The following is a 21,040-nucleotide window of genomic DNA, read 5'->3' as shown; positions in this document are numbered from 1 at the left end:
CCCATAGTAGATGGTGAATGATAGATACAGCGGGCTGGAATACGCCTATAATAACTCGTCTCAACTTTCATGGCAATCCAGCATTGAAGAAATCAGGCTCAGGTCTATAGCAGCCGGCTTTCCTATCTCTCTACCAATAAGACAGCTTCCTAATTTACTTCCATTTAGTATGCTTATGTTCTACCTTAAATAAAACTTGCGTACACATGTAGTCATAACTAGTGAGGAAACCGAGCTCGGTATTGAATTGTGATCGAAAGCTAAAGAAGTGGAGATCTTGGGATGTCTATTTTTTAAATCAATAAAATATACTTTTACCAGTCACATAGAATGTTTCACTTTGTGTTTTTCCTTACTTTATTCTAGAAGACAGAAATAATTTCAAAACTTAACAAAGTGGAGAATATCGACCTCAAAGTAATGTTAATATTGAGAATTAAAGACATTAATCAAAATTTTAAATTATTGGATTATTAATCATTTAGTGGGATATACGTTAATATGCATGGCAGTATTAAACCAGTTTGGGATCTTAGGCACGGGAGTTATCAACATCTTCTTTTCTTTCTTTTATGAAGAGAAAATAGGATTAGAGAGAACTGAAGAGTGATTCTGGACCTTAGGCTCGTCCTAGTAGACTTAAGCGGTAATGGAACCTTGCTTATATGTGTAATATTACCAGATTATTAATCTAAAAGTATAATATATTAATCTCTAAAGGGCTTTTTAAGCCTAGCCAAACGAAAGAACAGTTGTGAGAACAAGAGAAATATAAAATAAGTATAAGTATCATAAATTATAAAATCGGCCTCAATACAAGTTATTCTATCTACCGGATCTATGAGCATGTCTTATTACATTAATTTTAAAATGCAAAAGTTGTTAATTTAAATAGATGAACTATTTTTCAGACTGAGTAATGCAATTCTGCTTGTTGTTAATACATGGTACAAATTTCCTGTAATGTTTCTCTAACAGAAATTACGCTTTAATCCTTCAAACCAAACCAAACTGTTCCTGAGATGCATATATTCTCTCAGAGAACAGCAAACAAATAAATTTTTGGAACTAAACACAAGTTTTACATATATAAATGTCTAGCAGAAATGAGTTAACTCAAAATGTTATAATTTTGTATACTCGTTGCTCTGAAATCATCTTATAATGCACATGAACACGTCGGGACACCAGAATCTCACCATTGGTCGTACAGGTACTGTTTCGTCACACTAACTATGAAGGTTTCGTTCCAGGGTTTCATTCGGTCCCAGGGTCTCGCTTTCCTCTTTCCCTACCACCAAACCTCTCGAGAGGACTTACGGTTAGCCGCTTATTTTTAAGTGCCTCCTTGCCGGACAGACACTATACGCGTACAAATATCCATGCCTTCTCCGGGATTACGACCCGGGCCTATGAGTGCGGCAGACAACATCACTAATCACTATACCAGCTTGGCTGCTGCATATAAACGCATAATATTTTTCTCAAAAAATTAGGCAGTAATAATTGTTCTTACTAGTGCTTTACGCTGTATTAAACCAAAGCGAATCCGAATTTTAGCACCTTAAAACTTAAATATACAGTTCATGAAAGGTCGCTCTATGAATAAGCGAAAAGTCCCTTTTAACTAACAATATGTTAAAATTTTCACATAATGATGCCAATGTAAATACAAATAAACCTTTCAGATAATCGAAATAAAGCATTTCAATGCAATCAATTTTAAAAGTTTTGGAGATATATGCAATAAATTTATAAATTTTTATTTTTAAACTCTTACGTAAGTTCGAAAGTAATTCTTTTTCAGCCCGTATCCTTAAATTATTATTTTTATTACATCTAGACAAAAAATTGCCGCTCTGTCTGGTGTAACAAATAATAGAGGCTAGCCCGAAACCAAGAGTGTAGGCCAACTCCTGCGCAAGGCTTGATTGTTGAGTGTGTTGTTTTTTCTTCTGTCTTCCCCCGAAACTACAGTAACTCGACAACCATTTACAGTTATGATTATAAAACTTCCACAGAATTTCTCTTAAAATCAGTGCATTCTTTTACACTGTTAGGTAACTGCAATGGAATTTAACGCATGGGAAATTGAAAGACAAATTAGATTTGAAAAAAGATAAGCTAGTCATTCTTCGTAACATTTTTATTTTGACAAATGCCATTATACACGTTTTATTTTCCTTTTTATCTTATTTATAATATATCTATCGCATGCTATATCTCATTTGGTTCAAATTGAAAATCTTTCGATTTAACTTTTACACCGCTGTTCTTCTAAAAGCCTGTGGCATCGGAAGGCAGTAATTATGAGGGGTTAGGAGCCCGTGCGGGGGCGTGAATCAGCGCCAACCGCAAAAGCGCGATTAAAAGGGGTCCTGCACGCCAGAGCAGAGGTATGTGCACAGAAACCCATATAGATATTCGTAGTAGCTATCCCCTTATGCATATGAATGAGTTAATCGAATAGCATCAGTTTGGATTTCGGGAAAATGGGAAGATGTCGGGGGGACCCTGTAATATGTCGATGAGGGGGGACGGCAGTTATGGAATGGATTTGCACGAGAGAAGGGGGGTTAAAGGCTGTCACCTGCATTATGAATAGGAATCCATCTGTGAGTCACGTGAGGGAGTCACAGTCCTAGATTCTATAGAGAAGAAGAGGGGTAATTTTTTGGAGGATGGTAAGGTCTACATTGATGGAATTTTGAGTTTTTATTTGTTGTTGGTATGTGTGAATTGAATCAACATTATCAAGCCTCAAATCTGAATAGCTGGCTTAGAAAAATTTCTGTCCGTGTGATAAAATTATTTCAACAAATCCATTAGATGGTTTATAACCTTTAACCCAAATAAGTTTATCAGTTAACATAATCCTGTATTTGAGCCAAGTCATTTGCTCGCCTGTTTCGGTCAATTAACTTTTTCATCTCTTCGTACCAAACAACCTGGCCACCTATTAGAATTACTAATGATTTTACTAAATAGTAGAAATGCATCTTTTTATGTACAGCGGGTTATCTATAATATTATTAAAGAAGTCACCCGATATGATTGTTTTCAAAGCTAAATATAGAAAAAAATTCTGCACTTATTTTATCTTTTGGAAGTCAAAATTACTTAGTCATTTCTTCTATTATTTAATAATTACAATTTGAAAAGAAGAACTTGTTTTCAGTTTTCATAGGAGAGGAAAACGAATAGTTCCTCTTGCCGAAAATCGTATATTAGACTTCGAGTAAAATATAAGAAATGTAATCTTATGTAGGTAAACTCCTTATAAATATATATTTAAGCCAACCCTGTTAAAATCGTTCATTAAAAATTAATAGCAGGGAATATTTTACTTGCTCTCTAAGTCATATACAAATACAAAATGTTGTCACATTAAAAATGCTGACTATGGTAATAACAATACACTTTTATTACACTATTGCATTGTAAATAGGATTCTAGAAATTCCAGAAATTTGTACACTTAGTAAATTTCTAAAATTAAACTCTTTTTCTTTACTTCCTTGTACGGAGTAAAGGAAGTATTGTAATTGCAAAAAATTTCGGGTATCATGTCTCAATGTAAACGCATATTCATATCATTCAAAATACACGGAGAGCCGAAAGTGCTCTCGAGAGATTGATGGTAAGGAAACAAAGATGGGAGACTCTCTAACAAACACCCGCCCGATCTATTCTCTTTCAAATTTTGAGCGGAGCTGCCCAGTTAGTACAGTGGGACTATACCTGTATGATTAATGATGAATTTCTGGTGTTCTGCCCACTTCTACCTCTACCTGTTTTCGTCACACTTTTGTGACTACGAAATACCCGGAAGGGAGAGATGAAGACGACACATAAGGGAGAAAGTTGCATGGAATGGAAGCTAATAAAGGATTCCAGATTTTCATAAGATTTGGCAGGAATTGTTCGTCTATGTCTATGATGTTATGAAGCTTCAGCGTATGCACACAGAATTTTAAATTTACAGCAAAAGTCGTGTAGGAAAGTAAACATTCGAAATTATATGACACCACAATATGAAGAAATTTGTAACTTGTGATAATAAATAGAGTAATTTCTACATGTTGTTTCATTTTGTTTTTCTAAAATATAAAATTATATGTATGTTTTTTAATCGTAAATAATCTATACGGTTTTCGTTATTATTCATTTAACTGTGTCCAATAGCCCCAAAACATGACCAGCAGACTCCTTGTACTGCATTTTTGACACATGTCATAGCAAAACAAAAAATAAGTTCTAAAAATACATATTTAATTATCCAAAAAAAATCAGTCAACCTGAGCTGGCGAGGTCTCATTGCTGCGGGATAAAATGTATTTTAATGCACTTAATAAATACATTATATTTCGAAAATTGACACATAATGTATATTATAAATAAAGGAAAAGGATTTTCGGGAATATGTAATCGTCTAATTGTCTTCGAATAAATGAAATAAAATTCGATACAGCCAACTATACAAAACATTTTGAGTTATAATGGAAATGACGATAATAAACAAATTGAAGCGAATAAAATTTCATTGAAATATTGATATTTTTATTTTTATAAATAAAATTCTATTCGACTACTTCTAATTTCTGATATAGAAATAATTTGCATTAAAACGGATTCAATGAAATACGAAGTTTAGTTGGTTTGCTTCATTCAAAAATGAATACTGGGACTTACAGATCTACAGACTACTGCTCTGTTACAGTTTTATCGAATCCATCCAACTACGTCTTTATTGCTTCCAGAGCCTCACCAGTGGCTGAGTGGTTAAGACCGCTGAATACTGGTACTTTGATCAGATTTGAGTTCTATTCCAGGCAAATTGTCTGACTGCATCTTTGATTTTCGCGGTTTTCCCCAATGTGTAATGCAAATTCTAGCCAATTTCCCTTAGAAAGCTCTCCATGAAGGCATCCCTCCTCTTATGCAGATAGCCCTCGTGGCTTTGTGATATTCAAAATACCAATTCATTGTTTATATTTGAATTCCGTGGACTGAATTTGTTTACATGAATGTTATTTCTGTGCTAAATACAAAGCGTTGAAAATCTAAGCTAATAAATAGTATGCAGCATGTTTTGAAACAGTTCATATTACTTAACACAGATTCTAAAAAAAAATAATACAGCGTTCTGAAATGTGCTTCATGTAAATGTCATATGTATAAGATATGTAAATTTTACTAGAAAATATCACATGTCATTTCACTTGACAAATAAATTTTACTTATTGTTACCTCTATAAAAAAGAAAGCGTAGGAACAGAAAAGAAAATTACATAAACAACAGAAAACTAAAATTGAATCCTTTATTAAAATTGAAATGGTTGATGAATGTAGAATAAAGAAAATTAGTAATTAAAGAATTTTAGCAAATAAATCTTGCAGAATAAAAATTACGTGGTCACCAGAACTGCAATGAGAAGATTTGTAATAAAATTAAAGAATCACGAGGTCTGAAATAATAAAGAAGAGAAGATTCTTTTCAGACTTTACGTTTTATATTCTTTTCAGACATCGCGTAAAAACTGTTCTAATTATTCAGATTATAAGAGAAGTTAAGAATTGCGAAACAAATCTAATTTGGATCTGTTTATTAAGGATGGAACCACGAATTTATACAGAGAAAAAAGACTAAATGGAACTTAAATGCAAGACAAATCTATAAAATTTCGCAGCATATAGACAAGACAAAGTAAGCAAAATCAAACTATTAAGCTTCTTTTCAACAGAACAGAGAGAAATTTATTATTGTAGGTAAAAGTTTTTGACAATTTCGTCAAAATTAAAAGTTACTAACGTCAATGTCAAAATAACGAAGGCGAATCATCAAACTAAACCCAGAAATAAACTAAAATTTTCTTATTAGAACAAATTAACTTAAGTTAATACGAATAGTTTCTTCTTCTTATGAGTTTTTATGCCGACTTTACTTCCAGGAGGTGAGTCCATGACTCTTCAGCGTAACCAAAGAGAAGACTCTATGAAATATAATATTAAAACAATATGCATATTTTCTTATTATGCGTTATTTATTTGGAAATAGAACCAAAAGCCTTCTATTTGATAGAAAATAAAACTGTCCAACATAAATGTGGAAATAAAATGTCTTTATTTAAAAAATAACAACTTCAGAGACATAGATTCCGAGAAATTATATCTATTTTCGATTGGAATTAAGACTTCAGCCATGTATGGTTACAAGATAAATATTAAGACGCTTACATTGTGCAGTATATCCCTTTAAAACATAGTAAAAGATCTTAAATTAGCATTTATAGGCATTTGTAGTAGTAATAAGAGTAAGAGTAGACTGGTGAAGTTAGTCGCATAATGGCTGTTAAAACCGATCCGATACACGTTTTGTTATAAATAAACATACATCAAATAAAATTGGCTAAATATTTTTAACACTTTCGAAAAGTTATAACGCTAATAGTCTTTTACTACAGATAACTGAAGTGAAAATGAAGAAAAATAAAGCTCGGGAAAGAACCTGATGTAGGATTTCATAAATTTTTGAACCGATAAATTGAATTTTAAATCTGTCATTTGTCTAAGCCAGAGTTTCTTAAACTGTGTTTCACGGAATCCTGGAGATGAAAATCTCTCAAGAATTTCAGGAAACTTATGTACTTTTCTCCGTAATATTCAAGAAAGTAACTTAAAATAATCAATGCTTCTACGAAGTTAAAAAAGTACAATAAGAACTTGCCCTCGCTTCCACTTACTAATGTAGATAGTCGATGAAAATGCGACTGTCCGACTTCACGAGTTGCGACGGTACAGTTTTGGTATTTTACAGCAGCCGCGCTGAGGGAAACCCAGTATAGCTGATTCAACGGCTAATTTCTTTATTGATCATTATGAATGAGGAATCTCACAAATCTAGAAAAAACAGAGGAATCCCCTAGTTTTAAAAATACAGGCTAAAAATGGAGGGAAATTCCGTATATTAGATAATAAAAGGGCATTGCGAGTAGCCTGACATAATAGTCTCTTGTCAATACGATGTCTTGTAAAATGTAAAATGAATAAAAGTTTTTTTTGTTTGTTTGTTTGTGTTTTCCTTATTGATAAACTGTATTGGTTCTTATAACATCGTATCATACATACTTTTCTGTAAGATTAGAAGTAAAAAACATAGCATCTCGGAGAAAATAATGTAAATTATATTAAATCCAACAAAAGGACCAACTAGAGAACATTTATTTTTCGATGATTACACATACGCAGATACGAAAAGAATCAAAATTGCGGCTACATTTTATGGCTCGTAACTTCCAACTGAAATATTATTCTATTACGTGATCCACGGAAGATGTTAAAGTTTGCTTGGTTAAAACACCGTTATTAATTATGTCCACAGCAGATAGAGATGGCTGTTACATTTTGTCTTTTAAGTTTTATGACTTAGATACCGTATTAATAGTTTGTTTGCCCTTTATATTCCGCTATGAACAATATCATTAGCGTAAGCACCCGATAAACTTTTTTCGTCCTTAAAATGTAGCTATCACTGTATTTTTTGTCTTAAAATTGTTTTCGATGTTTTGTTGCAAGAAAGAGCGATAGCTTACAAAAGGCATTCTAAGATTACTGATTAACTTGACTCTTCTGCTTCGGACTTAACGAATAACTCTTCTGCTAAAGATAAAGATAATAATAATGTGAGTGCGACAAATGTAATCGCCCAAAAGAGGTTATTCCAGCTAATGCTTCTACAAAATATAAACAAAGAGCAGTTGCCGAAAAATTTAGGAAGTATGATGAAAGATGTCATTAGGATTCATGAATAGTAATAGTGTGTTATATGCAGCAAAATTCAAGTAGCTCTATGGTGAGACGAGGTGAACACAATTTCGAATTGAAAAGTCAATATTCGATAGAAAGTGGCTGCTTAAAATTGCCTAATTAAGTGAAATTTTTACAAAGATCAATAAACTTGATTTAATCCTTCAGGTCAATATAATAAATGTACTTACTTTTCTTTATTGCGTTTAAGACAAAAAAAAAGAGTTTCGAATATTTGAGTGCGCAGCTGCTTTGAGTGGTTCCTAACAAAAAGAGAGATTTCAGAAGAAGAAGGGATTAAAATAGGGAAGACATTTTCTGAAGAAATTATTTAGTTCATGAAAGATCGGTGGTGTGGTGGTTGTGTATTTAATTGATGCAAAGCACACTAGGGCTATCTGCCTAAGGGGAGGGATGTCTTCGTGTAGGACTTTCTAAGGGAAACTGGCTCGTATATACGTTACACAACCACGAAAATCATGAAAACGCCCATGCAGCCAGCCCGTTAGCGGATTCGAACCTCGGACCGAACTACCGGTGTTCAGCGACTTTACCACTCGGCTGCTGGTGGTCCCCATGAAATGTCGGAGTGAAGCCTTTAATCAGTATTTTCCAAATGAAGAGCAGATTAACTATCAAATGAACTGGAAACTAATTTATTGTCAGTGCACGACCTTCGACCATGTCAGCAGAAGAATGCGAAACTTTTATTGAAATGTTATCTGATTCATCGTTACAATAAAAATTTTAATTAATGCCATTAATGGAATTTACTGCAGTTTAAAAGATAAATATCCTCAACTGTCACTAAAGGCTGTGTTGGCAATTTTACCGTTTTCAAATGTCTGTATGTGCGAAACGGATTTCTCAGTTTATGTGTCCACAAAAATATATAGCGAACGGAAATACTTTGCAGCCAAACCGGACATGAGAATTCAACTTTCATCCGTAAAACCTAACATTAAGTATATCTGCTATAATAAAAAGCAATAACGCTCATCTTATTAAAATTTCAGTTTTAAAAGTCCTATTTGAATACTTTACTTAAAAACTTTTGGTTAATTTTGAAATTACATTTTAAAGCAAATAAATATTAATTGAAATAATTGTCATTTTTATTGCAAATGATCCATTTACAAAACAAAGCATTAAAACTATTCAGAAAACCAGTGGTTTCACAATAAAAGTGGATTTTGAGAAGGGTTCCACTTATTGAAAAGATTAAATGCTCCCAAAAAAAAAACCGAAAGACCACTCTCTTATCCGCTTTGGCATGGGAGCAAGATTCAGTCCCAAAAGTGAAAAATCACTTGCCTTTCTAAATTCATAACTTCAAAATTCAGAATACTCAGCAATTTGCTCTCTTAATGAAGGCTAAGATCATTGGATAAATGAACTTACATAACTCCAGACCGCAAAATGATTACAATAATTCTGAAGTAACACTGAGGCCTTTACAAAACCTCTCACCAAAAGTAGCGCAATAGAAAATATTACCATTAAAAATTCCTAACCTTAAAAATCTCGCCAAATTGCTTAAAAATTGCTAATAACAGCAAATTTTGTGTACAAAATTAGCCTAAGGCCCAGCAGACTCTGGCCGTTTCTACCTAAACTACTCTAACAATTTCAACGTATAATTACTATCGAATTGCAAACAAAATTATAAAATAATTAAACGCACAAAAATACAATTATTATCCGTAAGTTAAAAATTGCATAAAGAAAAAATATATAAAGGTTAAAATTAACGAAAAATTTACAAAAAATTACAATTAAATAAAGCAAATAATAAGTAATATAAACTATTACTCAATAGTATAAATTTTGTATAAAAATCAATATGAAGAAAAATATAAAGAGATGTGAGTAATTTGCATAAGATTACAGTGCTGTCATGGACAAAAATACCCAGAGTTTAAAACTGGGACCAAAATAATCCTCACTTATTTGTTTATCTGTGGCAATGATTTTGAACATAAAATATGTCGTTCATTTCAACCTTTTAACTTATAGCCGCTTGAAATAATTTAATAAAGATTATTTAGATTTAATAAATTAGATTAGATTTAATAAAGTATTATTACAATGGCCATTACCGCAAGTTTCATCTCCAATGAAAAAATCGTATTCATCAATCAGAGTAGATGTTAATATAGTCTTCTCCAGTATAGTCAATTAAAATGTCACCATGTGCTACTGATCTAAAAGATAAAGATAAATACCGCTCTTCTAACTCATCTGTTTGTATCTTTCTTACAAGGAAATATTTAAATCATAGCTTATGATTACAATACTTAGATAATTTTAATAACCCATATATGGTGTGAGAAACCGTGTTAAATACGTTTCTAGTAAAGGTCACTGTCGTGGAAGCGTTAGCTTTCCAAACTCAACCATAAGAGAAATCTTTCTGAAAACGTTTCATTTAAAGAATATTAGGCAATACTGACATTTGCAATGGATTATTTAACCTTTGACCTCTCGAAGGAAAGACAAATATTGTCAATTTTAAACACTTTTGATGTCCTCTGCAGTTAGGAACACAACAAGTATTAACCATTCTTCAATAGATTATTACCAAATAAAATATTTTTAAAACTTCTATAAAAATTCGTGCAATATACAAGCTGAAACTGCACGCGATGACACGAGGTGAGTTCGTTCGTTACCACCGAAACAATCGTGACGGTTTGTTTTGCCTACTAGTTCTTCCTCCAGTGACGTCACTCGCAGCAGAAGGGAGGCCTAACTGTTTCAACAGAAACATCATAACTCGTTTCGACATCAGCACACACTATTTATTTGTTCTAAATTATTTGACACTGTAGTTCAAGTCAGCCGTTATTCGGGTGCTTACCATAAAGCGAAATTCGCTAAACGGAAATAGAGTGGCGAAATAATTTAGTGTCTCGACTTTTTTTCCGCAACTGTTATTCCCATGGTTACAGGCCAGATTGGGCGATGTAAAATATCTTGAAGTTCCTATTTTGAAGCAACAGACTATAGAAAGCGTCATAAATTTCAAAAAAACTATCAGAACAGACACAGTACACATCTCGGTTTGCCAATGCGTAATTTTTCTCATTCACGTTAATTTTATTCAATACATCTTCCCGGGAAAGATTGACATAAACCACTTTATGAGTTACAATTGGTCAGCTTGTAATGTATTTATTTTAAAGTATACGGAAAAAGATCTAAAATTGGAACTTTTACTAAAATGGCATTATAGACTACATACGTTACTAAAACAGTACTCTGCTCGTCCCAATGTATGGTTAGCCTAAGCAGCATTAGAAATGATATGTTTCTGATATTGTCAGCTTTTATTCACTAATATTGATAAACACTCTAAACCTTACCTCCTGCGTAAACTTTGTTTTCCAGAATCTGAAATCTCTAGAAGTGCATTTTCAAAAACTTCTTTATGTTATGAAATTTTATCATTCATATACAGTTATGTAGTTTATTCGCTACACACGAGAATTTGTTCCATTATTCCATGCAAGCCATTTTTTCCCTTTATATTCCTAGGCAAAGCATCCTCAATCTATTCCTTGGACGAAATATATTCCTCGTCATAACATAAACAGCTCTCATTCCAGAGAACAACGTTCGGAAACCGGAGAATTTTTCCTCTATCATAAATTTGAAGCTGTAACCGTATCCGCGTCTTATTTAATATTTATACGCCACCGAAGGCGAACGACTAGGGCGTCAAGTTATAGTTTATAACTTTTGCATATCTCTGTGGAAGCAGCAGAATGAAGGCTGCTGGAAGAGTTTAGAAAGTGAGCGAGAGAAAAGGCGTCGGGTTACGTAGTAATGTTCTGAATATTCAAATGTTGTTTAGAATTATTATAGCGGAATAATTTAAGTGAATTATTATAACTACATATTTCAGTTACTGATATGTGAAGAAGGGAATAAGATGAAAAGTTAAATCGCATTCGATTGAGAGAAGCTATAACTTTTCTTGTATGCTAGTTATACATGTTACACGTTTTGCCTAGAACATAAATATTGCGTTAATAAATGTCAATTATTTATTTCTTATGCTTCTTACTTTATCTCGGGAAATTTTTGCGTTCGTTTACTAAACTATTCTCCTAACTTCATCAAAAGAAATTTTAAAATAACCAGTTTGCGATGTTATCGAAGCACAGAGGTAGATTTATGAAATGGAGAAGACTCCTCACGTGAGTTTTAGGAGTCCCTTATCTTAAGATGTAGGGTACGTTTACCATTTCTTTCGATCCGAAGTCTACCTGCGGCTGAGTGGTAAAATCGCTTAACATTGGTATTTCAATTCGGTGTTCAAATCCCAGCGAAAGGGTTGATTGAATTGGCATTTTCGTGGTTCTCTCCATGTGTAACGTGTATACAGCCAGTTTTCCCTAAAACGTCTTCCACGAAGGCGCCCCTTGCATTACGCAGATTGTCCTCGTGTGCTTTGCTATAATGAAATAAATCAAACCAATCTTCTAATCTGAAAACTGATACCTAGACCCTTTTGGAACGCTGAGTCCACCGCGATTTCGACTTGCGCGATCCTGTAAAGTTGCCTCTGTGCTTCTATGTAAACATCCGAACACGTATAACACGAAGCTTCCATGAGCGTCCGTAAATTCTGATCGTTAACTTTAAAAAATAATTTATATTATTCATACTTATGTAAGGATTATGTTAGTTTTATTAACAGTTAAATTTTGAGTTAAACTTCCTTTCCTATCCCTTCTTAATTTCAACTTACCACTTCCTTCCGGCCAGAGCGTAGTTTTAGAATCACGTCTGAATGCTAATGAGGAAGAGCAGTATTTAACCGCGAAGTTCTACTGCCAGAGAGAGAGATACGAGATATTCTGGCTATCACGCGTCCGCCTTTTAGGCTACTCTCTCGTAAGCTGTTATTACGCTTGGCCGTACTTAGGCCCTTGATAGCTTCGCAGTCAGTTAGCGTTAAGGGACCAACTCCGTTAGAATCTTGATAGCTTCGGCTATATCTCTTTAATTAAGATTAGTTTTGTTTAATTTAGTTAATTAATTAATAAGATTAGTTAATTCTTAGTTAAGTTCAAGCCCGAATGTCGGCTTTATTGTACAACTCCAAGACAGAGTTCTGTTAAATCTTATTTGAATAATAAAGGGTCTTTTAACCCTTTTCAAGTTTATTTATTGTCTTACGAACTCAAGCGATTATTCGCTTACTAGTTCTTAAGATTCTTCACATCCAACTGTAATTTAGAATTACACAGTGGAGAATCCTACACTTTTACTAAAATATATGAATGTTTTCAATATTCATATGTACAAAATGTTGCATAACTAAATTAGGTAAATACAGGGAAAACATTTTTACGCGATTCAAAATAATAAATTCTACACAATGAGTAAGTTTTATAGCTTTTTTTGTTCTTTTCAAACTACTAAATATAGTAAACTACTAAATATAGTAGTATATATTTCAGACTACTAAATATAGTATATATCGTTTCGAATTTTGTGCACATGTTAATAATTCTAGTGAAACTGTAGTTTTTTTAGCCCAAACGGGCGGTAGCCCAGAAGGAAATTAGCCTCTAAACTGCATTTTGTAGCAATGCACTATAAAAGGCGAATCACTTTTCAAATTGTTGCCACCAAATATTGTCATTCTGTATTATTTTAAGAAAAATTAAATAAAGGAGAATGTGCATGAATGTAGGTATGTTTCTCGCATTGTGAAAAAACGACGGTACCTAAAGTCATCAAATTTTGAATAACATAATCCTCCACCAGAACAGGGGCACTTGGAAGCCCGAATTTTGAATTTCGAATTTATTTTGTTATCGATTTCATAGTTTCTAAAACTTAAACGAATTTCTGAGCGAGCAATGGCAAAACTGTAGAGAAAATAACATTTTTATCTCCAGCGAACAGGACTGTCTATCGGAAATTCTAGAGACATATGCTATTTTATAATATTTTGTAGTATTGTTTTTGAATAAAATTTTATATGCTTTAAGTGCGAAAAACATGGTATTTAATAAATAAAGGTAACGCACATAACGTTAAAAAAACGCCCCTTTGGCCATAATATAAAATTTGAAAACTTTCCGATTTTTCTTTTCTTTTTAAATTCCCACTATTAGCTCACACTCTTGTTCAAATTATCAATCGTCAATAAAATACTTTTTATTCATCCACTCAAGTTCAAATACATTTTTTAAACTTGCAGTTTATAACACTTGATGTTAATACAGTTTTTTCACATATTAAAAATGCTAAAATTTTTAATTAAATTTTTTTTTGTATTTTTAAATTTCTTTTTTTTTTTAATTTTTAAAAATTTTCTTTATTGGCCTAAGTAAAAACTGATCTAAGTAGTCTGTTGCCCAAAGTAGGAAAGTTCAAATACATTTTTTTAACTTGCAGTGGATGACATTTGGTGATAATACAGTTTTTTCCCTAAAAAAATGTAATTGTTATTTTTTTTTTTTTTTTTTTTTTTTTTTTTTTTTTTTGTATTTTTAAAAATTTTTTTGTTGACCTAAGTAGGAATTTACTTAAATTTTTTTTATATTACTTGTTTTCATTTTTTCTTTTTATTATTATTTTATTATTATTATTTTTATTTTTTGATTTATTTATTTATTATATAACGTAGCATGAAAACATAGAGTCGAAGCTTTGCCGGAAACGTAAGAATACAGGGGTAAGCCATTTAACATTGAGTAAATGGCTATCTCGCTAAATTGGCGTGATATCGCCAACTTAACGACTGATTTTGGTCGCCAAATTTCTTGCTAACACTCATCAGAAACTCGCTAAAATTTGCGACGATTTAGTGATATTTTGGTCACGTTCACGTAACGTATAACTGTAACTTTGATTGTGATTGAATAACTGTAATTAATCTAGATATGTAACTGTAACCGTATCCGGCTCTTATATTCTTTCCAGTAATTTTGAGAAGTGGAAAGTACTAGCGAATTCTCTGCGGTCGGGGAAAAACTATTTAAGACCGGAGACAGCATGAATTTCTCAGTTGTTTAGTTCATCGTGAGTTCGGAGAACTGAGAGAACTTCGTAAGAACTTCGCCTTTTGTAGATGAGCTTTGCATTGCGTTGTGTTTAACGTGCTTAGAAGTTTGAAGTGTTGTTGCTGGTTAAGCTCAGTACGAGTATTTTTGTGGAAAGCTTATCAGGACTTGTGTTCCTCTTTACTTGCCTTGGAAACATGAACTGTCCTGACTCGGAACAGGGAGCTTACTCAAGCTATGTTCAATAAATTGTGAAGTAGACAATACACACAGGAAGGGTATACGAAACCCTTTATTTTTCTATCTTTACAGAGATTTCCGGAACTTCGGAATACAGAGACCAACCACTTGTGGTCTGAACTTGTAGTCTCTGTAAAACTACTAACTAAAACTCTAACTAAAACTAACTTTGGATTAATATACAAGTGCCTAACTTTAAGATTGGCCGTTATTTAACAAAATCCGTATGTAGTACAGAGAGCTGTTAAAACTACGATACGTTTGAAATTATCAAGAGGACTAAACCTCTGGCCTTGAAGGCAACCAGCAACCGAGTAAAACTACTATGACAAGCGGCCTGCTTCTAATAACTCCTTCCTCTCCCTTGCTTGGCAAAAAGCCACAACTTAAGTACTTGGCGTTAGCAAGACAAATTTGCATAAATAAGTTAAAGCTTTTAATTCTGGCCGGAAGTAGAAAATAAGAAGTGATAGTAAAGATTTAAAATAAAATAAACGTTAGTAAAACTTAGGATCCTTACAAGCTCCAGAACTATGAAGTGTTTCTTTTGGTAAAATAAATTTTATCAAGCTGTCATAAGTTATGTGTGCATTCAACCCGTACGCACCCAACAATATAGATAGATAGATAGACAGATAGATAGATTTTGAATTCTCATTTAATAAGAATGAGTTTTAAATAGAATTTTTAATAAACAAACTTAAATTTTCATTAAGGAGTTACTAATATCATTACATGCATCTACATATTTTTAAATATAGAAGCAGCTGTTCTAAAACAAACAGTCATCTGTAGGTCACCTAAAATATCTTTAACTGCGTGCAGTATATCTTTGCAGGAATTTTATTATGTGTAAGTAAACTATTAATACCTAGTAAAATTAACAGATAAATTAGAAATTAGAAATCACTGAGAACTAGTGAACTAGAATATTGGTACTAATGATAACATGGGTCAAAAATAACAATTCATTTTTGATATTATTAATTTTGATATGAAAAGATATTCTTTCATTTAATTATTTAAATATGAAGAAAAAAAGAAATAAAAATTCTTAGACAGCATTAATTTAGTTCAAAGATCAGTGCTTCCACTTGCATAATCATTATCTTGAATAAATAAATAAATTATGCAAAATAAACTTTTTTATGATCTCATTACTTAGTTTTTGACATGCAATTTACTTTTATCTGCTAAGATTTTGTAGGATATTAACTTGAAAGGTAAGCGAAGGAGAAGAAGATTTTTTTATGTTGAAAATTTGGAAAGATCCGTTTAAGTGTAGTTTGAGCATCTAAGATTAGTGTGCGGCGTTCTCGATAAAGCATTCAAACTCTCGTAGTTAGGCAAATGAAATACGGATATTTATTTCTCTACGTTTACGGAATGAATTAAAGAAATGAAATTATGCTTGATATGTTTTTGTTTTATAATAAAAGTAATTTAACAAATAATATACCATGATTAAATTGCTTTTATGAAAATAAGAAATGTGCTTCTATTGCAGACAACATTATATCATTTAAATATTAATCATATGGAATGAAAGTTGGAAATAAAACAAAGGACTGGAATAAATTTCATCTCAACAAATATATATTTCGCTTTGGCTTAGACATTGCATGTTATTCTTCCATATCGAAAATCCGTTTTCATAAAACCTTTTATTCAAATATGTGAAAAACGTTAACGAGAAAATTATTGGTATTAATAACAAATTTTCCCCCTTAATATTATAACCCACATTTTGTCGAGTTTCTGCCAATCAGGATTAAAACACGTTTTAAAGATTTACACTTTTAAACCTTTATTAAAAGCAAAAATGTTTTCAATATCAAGCATTCTTCTGTAATATATTCATTTTCACGAGACATGTTGCAAAAGCCCTAGTTATTCTATAAAATATATCTATTACTACCCACTTCTTAGGGTTGAATTAAGACCTTTTAGGGGTCTTAGAAGACCTCTTAAAATGCCAATTAAAAGAGTCTATTAAAGGCAGTTGAAAATGCTAGTGCCCGCACGTACACTGCGAGATAAAAATTGGGACAGTTCTATATATCCTGTTCTACTGGGCCGATTGACGAAATTCAAATTGCGTTTTTCATGCCTCGAAAGCACGATTTAGGCTATATATTACATTTATAAATAGCATTATTCTACCATAGGTATTTTGACACAAAATCGGACTTTATCTGAAATGACATGCCAATTGTTTTCCATATTTCGATTCTACGACTCAAATTATGCCAAACTGCCAAGTTTTGTAAAAATCGTATTAGTAGTTTTGGAAAAGTTAGCTCTCAAAATTTTAACTTGTCAATGTTAAATAAATTTGATATATATTTATTAATCTCTGTTTTTTGATTAAACTTACTTGATTCATTCTTCCAGAATCCGAAATTTAAGCTTAATCCAATTCTAATTCGCATATTTTTATGATTTATTTTAAATTTTGTGTTTCTAAATAATTTTTATAAATTTTTCGAAAAACGTTTTGTATTAATTTAATTATTACCTGTAAAATTTTTAACATCTTCTTAAAGCAGATGTATTTCTAAGCACACCTGCAAAAAATTAGAATTTTTTATTCAAACTTTCTAAGATCCGCATGAATTTACATATTGAAGCGTTTTGAAATTTGGCATCTTGTTTTTGAGCGATAATAAAGCCAAATGTGGTTTACGCACTTTGTTAAAATCATTTGAAAGTATGAATGATGACTTTTTTCCGCTCGTCTGCAATCAAAAAAAGAAAAGCAAAGTAGGTTGCTATAAATTAAGAAGTTCGCCAAATAAATTATTTTGGGGAAAACTGAAAAAAATACGCCAATATAAATTTTTGAATTTCTCCGTAAATTTCGCATTAATTTTAGAAAATTTAATATTTAGGCATAATTTGAGTCGTAGAATCGAAATGTTGGAAAATTTGATATGGTACTTCAGAAAAAGTCCGATTTTGTGTAAAAATACCTATGTTAGAGTGATGCTATGTATAAATCTAATATATATCCTAAATCGTCGTACTTTCGAGACATGAAAAAGTCGTGCTTTCGAGATATGAAAAACGCAATTTGAATTTCGTTAATTGGTACAGTAGAACAGGAGATATAAAACTGTTCTTCTTCTTTTTTTTTTTTTTTTTAAAGTCCAAAGGGGCGGGCTTTGTCCCTGAAGGACAATGTTTTCGTTTTGCGATTTTGCGTTGAATAACTATAATTGTCCGTTTCACTTTTCAAATGTTAGAGTCCTGCATTCTATTTGAAGAAATTAAATAATGAAAAATCTGCATAAATGTATGTACTATATTTCTCGCATTGTGATAAAACAACGGTACATAGAGCCATCGAATTTTGAATGACGTAATCCTCCTACGAATATGGGCATTTGAAAGACCAAAATTGAAATTTGGAATTTGTTTTATGATCGATTTCATATTTTATAAAACTTTAACGAATTTTTGAGTAACAAACTCAACGATTTAAAAGTGAGCAATGGCAACACTCTACGGAGAAAAAAACTTTTTTATCTCCAGCGCGCGGAACTGTGTATCGGAAATTCTAAAGATATGCTTATTTTTTTAAACTTATTTTGTGACATTGCTGTTGAACTGAATTTTATGGTTTAAGCGCAAAGAACATGATATTTAATAAATAACGGTAAAAAGCGTTAAAAAAACGCCCCTTTGAACGTAATTTAAAATCTGAAACCTTTAAAAATTTTTATTATTATTTTCGCAGTGTACATGTATGCCTAATTTCTCCCACATGGTTTAAGCTGTATCATTCCACCGTAAAATCAGCAATGGAAATTTTTTGTGGTGACCCTTTTTTCTTCAATTTTTTGTGGTGCTCCCTAATCTTTATACCCTAAGCAAACGCTTATCTTGCTTAATTGCTAGTCTGACTCTTCTAATACTGCTACACTAATAACTAATATGCTGTTATTGTTAATTTTACACTACCACTACTACTTCTGTACTATCTCCTGCTCTGTTATTACTATTCGCTTACTATTGCCATACTAATACTTCTACTACTACTACCTACTACAGTACTTTGGATTTCGTTCAAGATATATTCTCCATATTATTGAATCACATATCTCGGAATAGAAAAGCTGGCGTCTCATTGCCAAATCATCAGCGTCCATTCTAACAATTCGCGCATATCAATCACTTAAAACATATTTACGACGTAATATTTAATACGTCTTTCATACGTCATCAGTCCTGATGGTGACATGTAGCTAATAGCCATGATAGTGTTCTTCTAAAACTATGGTTAAAGAGAAGGAGTGAGCAGTTATCCTGTGCTTAGCTAGGGAAGGTGAGAAATTATTAATTACTGATTGAAGGACATAAGGGTTATAATATTACCAATCAGTGTAAAATTTAAGCAAACTTACGAACTCTTATTTTTTAAAAGGATGTTTGTTAGCAACATTCTCAGTACAGGAATGAGATTATAAGGTATTTTCTCCCTCCTTTCCTCATGCCTTCGTGGGGTAACTGGAAGCCCCCTCGACGTGTATTCCGGAGGTCCCGAGTTCGAATCCTGACGAGGGCCATGCGGATTTCTTCAGTTTCCTGACATCGAAAAAATTCTATAATGACTCTACAAGTGGCACCTGAACTAAAAGGTGGTGGACGATACGACAATTCCTCACCACCAGGATTTGTCAATAGGGCTCCCTAACCCTCACTTTCCCTTTAAAAGGGGAAGCATATAAGATATTTTCTCTGTCCTTTCCGCGTTCCTTGGTTATGTAACTGGAAGCACATTCGACGCGTATTTGGGAGGTCCAGAGTTCGAAGAGGCGAGTGCATAGCGGATTTCTTCAATTTCCTGTATAGATATACTTTAACGACTCTACAAGATAAAACAATCGATGGAGGAGTCAGTATTCAAATCACATGGAAACGTTTCTTTAGAAATGCAGCTGTTATTGAAGGGCTGACACAACTGCCTACAATGTGACGATAACTACCTTAAAAAGTTATAAAATATTTTAATCTTGTTTATTTATTTCTAATAACAAGATAAACAGAAGGACAGAAATTAATTCTGCGACTTTTCCATATACATTTGACTTTAACCAACTACAGGATTCAATACGTTGAATTATAAAGGCATAAATCAATTACATTTACAAGCAATAGAATAATTAAAAAATTAGAAACTACAGCTGCTGCTGCCTTACTCAGTTCAAGACATTGAAATATTTCCTCATTAAATAAGTATAAAGAACATTTTCCAGACTTATATTTGATGAAGAGATCACATTAAGCTCCGGATTAACTATTACACTAAATTAAAAAGGCAAAAAAGAATGAAAGATGTATTCAAGTTAATTTGAATATCTTCAACAAATCAAAATATGATACTGACTTCTTTAAAGAGCACAGATAAATGCAAACATAGGCCTTTCATATTTCAAAGCAAAGTCAGCCAGCTTTATTCCTTTCATTATTTGAAGATGCTGCAAACTTCTACCTAATATATCGAAATACCTTTCCAATTTTCTTACGCTTCTGGAATTGGTGACAGCAAGAAATGGTACGACAGAACGAGAAATTTCCACCCTCTTTCGAGATAATCTCGACGCTTAATTAGTTAGACTTTTAATTAGTTTAGATCTAGTATTTAAGATGATTGGAACTTGTTCGAGAATGAAGAGATTAAAGTTTACATATGAGTTCCCCAGTTCTTTATACAAGGAGAAGAGAATGCTGTTTTCTTAATGAGACGCTTTGTTTTGGCGGCAATGGGATTAAAAATGTCAGACTTGCAAATTAGAAATTCTTGCTTCTGAAATGCACATGATAAACTGTTGTTTTATGAAGAATATTATGTCTGTCATTATTCTTATTCTTTCTATAAAATGTTTCACTGATACCTCGATACCTTTTTAAGGGCATAATATTCGTTCATAAATTGTTCTTCTTGGGGTCTTTATTTATTTAAGTTGT

This window comes from Stegodyphus dumicola, chromosome 6 (assembly GCF_044657685.1).
Source record: "Stegodyphus dumicola isolate Sdum_Otavi_A_Nest chromosome 6, ASM4465768v1".
Classification (NCBI taxonomy): Eukaryota; Metazoa; Arthropoda; class Arachnida; order Araneae; family Eresidae; genus Stegodyphus; species Stegodyphus dumicola.
Note: the sequence above shows the minus strand (reverse complement) of the source record.